This window comes from Sciurus vulgaris (assembly GCF_902686455.1).
Source record: "Sciurus vulgaris genome assembly, chromosome: 16".
NCBI classification, from domain to species: Eukaryota; Metazoa; Chordata; class Mammalia; order Rodentia; family Sciuridae; genus Sciurus; species Sciurus vulgaris.
Genome location: NC_136477.1, coordinates 67,085,323 through 67,092,661, shown reverse-complemented (window position 1 = coordinate 67,092,661; position 7,339 = coordinate 67,085,323). Strand labels below are relative to the sequence as shown.

At 33.2% G+C, this 7,339-nt stretch overlaps 1 pseudogene across 1 annotated transcript; it reads left to right on the top strand.

Moving 5' to 3' along the window:
* The first annotated feature begins 684 nt into the window (after positions 1 to 684).
* LOC306646450 (PRELI domain containing protein 3B-like) lies at positions 685 to 2,649 on the top strand (annotated as a pseudogene). The gene is made up of 2 exons: positions 685 to 741; positions 1,780 to 2,649. The product of its transcript is annotated as a PRELI domain containing protein 3B-like (transcript).
* Positions 2,650 to 7,339: the final 4,690 nt, after the last annotated feature.

Genomic DNA, 7,339 nt, shown 5'->3' with positions numbered 1-7,339 from the left:
AAAATGTTCTTCCCTTTCAGCTTGTCCTTCACCTTGACATAACTCCATGGTGAGAGGATGAGCCTATTTGGTGGCAGGCCTGCATCCTAAAGTTTCTTCTCACATAAAATTCCAAGTCTTCCTGTGTCTCTTTAGCCCCTTAAATAGGAGGCAAAGAGTGTAAATGGCTTTATTTGTGACTGAAGCAGGGGTGAGCCTCGGCTTTTGCCAAATTTACCCAACACTTGTTAAAGGCATATCTGTCTGCTTCCCATAACATCTCACAGAATGGTACCTTCTGATTTTGGAATCCAGTACAGAAGTTAATCTCAACATCCATGCTTGTCCCTCCCCCTGTTTAGCTGAGGTTCTTTCTCTGCTCCTCTATACAGTATTGATAATTAAATTAATAAAAGTGTTATGATTTAGATATGAGGTGTCTCCCAAAAGCTCATGTGGGAGACAATGCAAGAAAATTTAAAGGTAAAATTATTGGGATATGAGAATCTTACTCTAATCAGCTGATTAATCCTCTTGAATAAAATAACTGGGTTTTGGTCATGAACTCTTCTTTCCTATACTCTCATAATGTAGAGAGCATTCAAATATGTGGGATACGGAGTTCTACCAGCAATCTCCCTGTGCATGCATATAAACATTGCATTCTTTACTATCAAACTGAAGTTTTGTGACTCCTTTTCCTCCATGGCAATTCTCAAGGAGCTAACAGCTTCTCTGGTGTTCTCTCACTGCTCCCTGCAGGTAAGTTTTATAACACTAATTATACTGTTCTGTCGGTGTCATTCTCAGTTTGCTTATATATTATGCAAGGCCATGGCTTCCTAGGGAGGATAGAATAAGTCATTCTTCTGTATGAGTTCATTGCTGAGTGAAATAAAATGACAGAAACAGCAAAACCTGCTTTTAAGCTAGTGCACATGGAAATAACTTTGAAAGTTGCCATCATATTATTTTTATATAAAATACTTTTATTTTAGATATGCAATAAAGCTGTTTCAGGATCTGCTAATTTAAAGCAAGCAACTGTATACAGATAACAAAAGTAACAACTTGCTACAGCTCAGCATACAACATCCAAAGCAAACAGGCATGAGAAAATGCACATTTGTGCAGCATTAAAGCCAGATAACAATATATTGCAGGGCAGGGGGAGGCATGGAGGGAAAAACTGTAAATGAAACATCAGAGTTCCACAATACTTTAAATGTAGTGCATTACAGCAAGAATGGTAAGAATAGAAATAACAGATCTATAAACCTACCTAATACATAGTTTGTTGGGAGGTCTTTCAGTGGTAAACAAGTTGAGTATCTTCTGTAATTATTCTGTAAAGACAACTTACTGAACTCAGTCTTAAAACTCTCTAGATATAAATAATGAATAATTTGGTACTTTTCCTTTTATAAAAAACTTTGTTGCAAGTTTTATTACAAGCATATACAGTACTGATCAATGTTAAAAATGTTTATATCCAAAAATATAAAACTATAGTTAATAAAGTACTAAATGTTTAAATGAAGACAACATATTAGGAATCCTTTAACTAGGAAAATACAAACATTTAAGGGATCTCACTTTGGGATACTCTCTCTTGGGGCCTGATGGCTCCTGAACACTATATGGACCACTGGGAGCAGGTGGGGTGGGACAGTGCCTGGGCGACTCACTGTCCCCCAGCATAGCTGGTACAGGGATTGGGCTATCTGCACCAGGAAGCTCTGGACCTTGGAGCATGTCTTCAACCCCCCATAGGAAACAGATATAATAGCTTAACTGCAGAAATATCCAAACCCTATGAACTCCAATGTAGTTAGAGTTGATATGCTGGACAGACATATAGATCCCTCTGGAAAGCTGTGTAGCCACAGACTTCTCAGCATACCATGGGGAATTTCTTCCAACTCAAAGTCTCTCATTGATGTAACAAGAATCAAAACATCTGCAAGAACATTCTGTAGTTGATCCTGTAGAGAAAACAATGAAACTTAAAACTATTAATATTTCTTTTTCAAATATTTCAGGGGATGAGAGACTTACATAAAAATTACATCCTTAATACCCATAAAAGACTGTTCTGATTCAGGAAGCCATAATCTCTGTGCAGGGAGTCAGCCTTAGCAGTTACCTGGAAGGGTTGATGGCAAGCACGATATCTCCCAATGCTGGTAAAGCCTGAGAAGAAATGGAATGGGTAATATATAAATTAAATGCTGAGATCAAAGAGTTGACAACTTTGGCAAGAAGAAGCATAAGAATACTGATGGTGGTGCCAGCATTTGAAGAGAAATAAAAAAGTCAGGATATATCATGTCCCCAGGTCTGTCCAAGCAGACAACGTATTTATTTGTCATTTAAAAACTACAACTATATTTTAGGTAGAATTTTTAAAAATATTCTGGAGTAAGGCTATATGACTTCATGTCCAAATAAGGATACAAGGCTTCTAAAATCCAAGGAATCATCTGGGGTTAGTGAGTTTGAAATGACTAATTTCCAAGATTCTGGTATTTATGTAGAAATTAAACAATTTTTTTTTAAAGAGTACTTGGGAAAATTGGAATTGACATTGCGTCTCCTTAAAATATAATTTTAACACTTTTCAGACTTTGGAACTGTACCTGATTCTGGACCAACCTTAGAACCAAGCAAGATCACTAGAACACTAGATCACTAGACCTAGATCACTAGAACAGCTTGCATGAGGGAACTCACTCTAAAAGGAGAAATCATATAGTTCTAAAGTACATTAAACTGTATAAAATAACCTGCTATCCTAAAAACCATTGTTTTGATATGGTACTTAGTGATAATTTTGCAGTGAATATTATTACTAAGTCTAAAATATTACTTCAACATAAATAATATGTTATTGTATTAAAGAGTACTGAATTGCTTTGCCAAAGCTTTGTAATTTAGTAAAGGTACTACCTTCTTTGAATTTGATTTAGCATGCAGTACTCTGGGTTGGTTATGTTAACTAAAAAAAAAAAAAAAAAAAAAAAAAGTCACTACCTGAGTTCTGCAGTACGCTTAGAACACTTAAACAGAATAGCTTTTTAGCTCTTTAGCACTTCACATTTGCCTAACTTATAAACTGCCATTGTCTGAATAATGGTTTTGAAATTGTTAAAGCATGATATGTCAGGTTTATTTGAATATAAATTCTTATTAAGGTAATTGTGATTACAAAACATCTTTTTTACATGGAGAGCTGTACATCATTTAAAAATGCTCAAATGATATCTTGATCTGAACCATAAATCCCAGGTACTTCAAGTTTTAAATTATATGGTTCAATTGTGAAGTTGTGGGAGAATTTTGGGAGAAAAAATGAATACTGGAGGATGAGAAGTGGCTCAAATTAACCACTGAGTAAAGTTCACTGCAGGCTTTTTTTTTTATTATTCATTGTAAACAAATGGGTAAAACTTATTTCTCTGGTTGTACATGAAGTAGACTCATGCCATTTGTGTAATCATATGTGTACATAGGGTAATGATGTTTGTCTCAATCTGTCCACTGCAGGTTTTAATTATGGGATATCCTTATTATTCCAGAGTGGTTGTGATGTAAAAAAACAATCAAAAAATATATTTTTTTAAAAAAAAAATATAGGGCTGGGGATATAGCTCAGCTTGTAGAGTACTTGCCTATCAAGAACAAGGTCCTGGATTCAGTCTCCAGCACAGAAAAAAAAAAAATATATATATATATGTATATATACACATACATACACACATATACATATGTGTATATATATTCATACACACACAAACACATACATACATATAAACATTTAGGATTTGAAATATTCTTAGAATTTTTGAAGTATACAAATAAGGTCAGTATTGATATATGGAAAGGGGTATCACTTAGCAATATATAGTGCAGAAGAGACATTTCTGACAAAGCTCTCTGATAGTTCTCAAAGATATTGATCAATATCATTATTCAGCACAAATGTGATTCAATAATTGTGGCTCTACAAAATTTCTTAACTGAATGTTTTAACATTAAATATTGTATACTGCTACAGAATAATTTTACTTTCTTATATTATGTTCACATACCCTTTTATGTGATATATTAGAACATTCTAACTCAATCTGCAAGACAATCCCACTGTAGTTTTGCTTTTCTTTTTTTATTCCCCTTCAGCAGTTGAAGATTGAACCACATGAAATATTATGGCATTGCTTATTATAACAGAGTATTTCAGTCAAAGTCTCTTTGGTAAACAATAATAAATGCTGTATTTTCTCTTATAAAATAATTATAGTTGCTTCATTAATTGTAACATGCATGTGTTAAAGATGAACTATTATTCAAAACATTCGTATGTCATACCCTGTCAAAAGAATTTAAATCATTTGTGAAGAAGTTATATCAAGATCATAAATAGAATAATATAATAAAGAGAATTTAAAAAAAGAAAAATATACAATTGTAATGGTATTAGTTCTGAAAGTCTATTATTATTTAAAAAGATAGTCTCCAAGCTGAGGATATTTTCTTTCATAAGTATATCAGCTCTCTATTTTCTCTGTGAAATTCTGAATGTTTGATGAGTAGTCATTTAGTACACAAGAACATTAAAATATTCATGCTGTGGCTCTTATAGTAGATCAGCTGACTCAACTGCTTTAAGAACATTTTTCTTGGATGTTTACCAAATTTTTCCTACCAAAAGAAACTCATCCAAAATAATACAGGTCTTCTCAAAATGAAAGATATTAAATTCACACACACACACTGCCAAACTACTTGACATGTAATTACAAATAACAATAGATTATTTCCAGCATTATTACTTCATTATTCTGACCTTCAGTAGCACAGAAGAAAACAGATTAGCATATTGTTTGTAAACCACTCAAGGAAACTAAACAATTTAGGTTTCCTTGATGATTGGACTGCACAAGTTCTTATAATTTTTTTCCAGTTTTGTAAATTTGAGGCAGAGAGAACTCTATTTGTATTGTCTGAGCACTGAACACATCATTGGCTATATTCTTGCAAATTTCTATTTATAACATGAAGACAGGCAAATTTGTGCAATTGGGGAATCTTAACTTGATAGAACAACACATCATTAACCTATATTTGCCTTGTAGAAGGCAACAAAAAAACTTTGCTTATATCATGTTTACATTGCTAAGAAAAGCAGTTTTACCTCAGTACTACAGTTAGCTGATTATGTGGATATCTCTGCCCTGCTTATGAACTTTCCCAGGACTAGTACAGACCCTCACCTTTTTGTGCACATCACTGTCAAGTATGGCTCCAGCCACAGAAGATACAATAATTGAACTATTACTATATGCCACATGATCAAATATAAATGGGGGACCAAAAAAAAAAAAAAAAAAAAAAAGAGAGAGAGAACCAATTAGCTATAACTGAGGTCCTTAGAAAATTTTAAGAAAATATTTGTACTCATGCCAATTTATTACCATACTTTTAAAGAGTGTTAGTAAGGGGGAAGATGGAGTGCTTCAATGTACTTCTATGTTTTATTATCTCTTTCAGTAGAAATCTATCTACATACTTGTGATTCAGATATGTCATCACAAAGTTACCTTTTCCTGGGTACAGTTATTATGTTTTTATAATTCTTACTTATTATAAGTAAATTTAGTTTAACTAAATTTAGTATAAGTAAATTTACTTACTTATTATAAGTAAACTTAGTTGGAGCAACCACTCAAAAAGGATTTAGAATGAGCTATCTCTGGTAATTAAAAAGGGGATAACACAAACAAAATAGAGAAAGGGTTGGGGATATAGCTCAGTTGGTAGAGTGCTTGCCTTGCAAGCACAAGGCCCTGGGTTCAATCTCCAGCACCACAAATAAATAAATAAAATGAAAATAAAAAGGGGGTAGTGAGTGAGCATGATGGAACATTTCTATAATCCCAGTGACTCAAGTATCTGAGGCAGGAGGACTACAAGTTTGAAGCCAGTCTCAGCATCTTAGCAAGATCATGCCTTAAAATAAATAATAAATGGGACTGGATGCAGTTTATCAGTAAACTGATCCTGGCTTCAATTCCCAGTGCAAAAAAAAAAAAAAAAAAAATGTGAGAATGGCTAATGCTATGTTTTGAAATCTCAGTGAAAATCAGACTAATGATCTTACTTAAGATGAGACATAATTAATTCTCAAACCTTTATTTGAAAGGTTACATGTCATTATATCTCAATAAACTCTCCCAGATACCCAAGAACAAAGTAAGAAATACAACCATCCTAACTAAGAATGATGTGGGTTCTTGTTCTGAATTAGATTTATTAAATTACAGTAATTAACTGAAATGCTTTTATCCTTCAAAACCAGAGTCCAGGTCATCAAAACTCTACAATTCATTGGCAATGAGATTCTATAAATTAAATTTGAGATTAGACTCAAAGATTTAAGGAATTAAACTTATAGGGTGTGAAGCAATATTATTCAAATTTAAGTTCGAAAAGTTAGTCTTACATTTAAGCAAAACCCACATAAGAAAAAATTATTGAAAAACAGAAGCACCATTTTGAAATATTCCTATAATCTATAAATTCATCAATAAAGAAAGAACAATTGATCATAATCTTTACAAAAATCTCCATTTCTGAAAACACTTTCTGTTACTTATAGGAGTAAAACAGAATTGCACAATGAGAAAATGCAATCCATTTAACTAGAAGCAATCATTTGAATCACTTTTGATTTTTGTTTATTTTTGGACAAATAATATTCCTGCAATTTAAAACAAAATTCGGACCTACTTGATCAAAACTTCTATGCAATAGTCTCAAAGTTTTGACAGATATTTTAAGAAGTGTGGTGTTATGAAATGTTTACAAACATAGAATTTACTTTCTAAGGTTAAGAGATGGGAGAAAAATCCAATTATGTAGGAAAAAAATGGCATGGTACATCTGTACCTCTGATATGTATATCTGGCTAAGCATTCTCTCTGTAACATGATTGTGTTTGAGAATTGAAGAATAATTAAAAACTGGTACCTTCTAGATAAGATTCCTCCAGCTCAAGCCCTTCAGACACCTTTAGTGATACTTTACATCATAAGTCTAAAACAGGTTTTTTTTTTTTTAAACATATGATCCACATGAGGAAATATCTAATTTTTAAAAAATGATGTTGGGAGATACAGGATGGCGGTCTAGAGGGAGGCTTGATTCCTTGTCGCTCCGCAATGCCGGATTCAAGCACAGGATATCTGTTTCTCGGTGAGGCAGGTTTGCTGCTTATCAATCCCCTGCTCTTTACCCCATTTGTCTGCTGTGATCACCTGCAATCTGCCAACATATCGACGCCTTTTTTGAGAGCTGATTG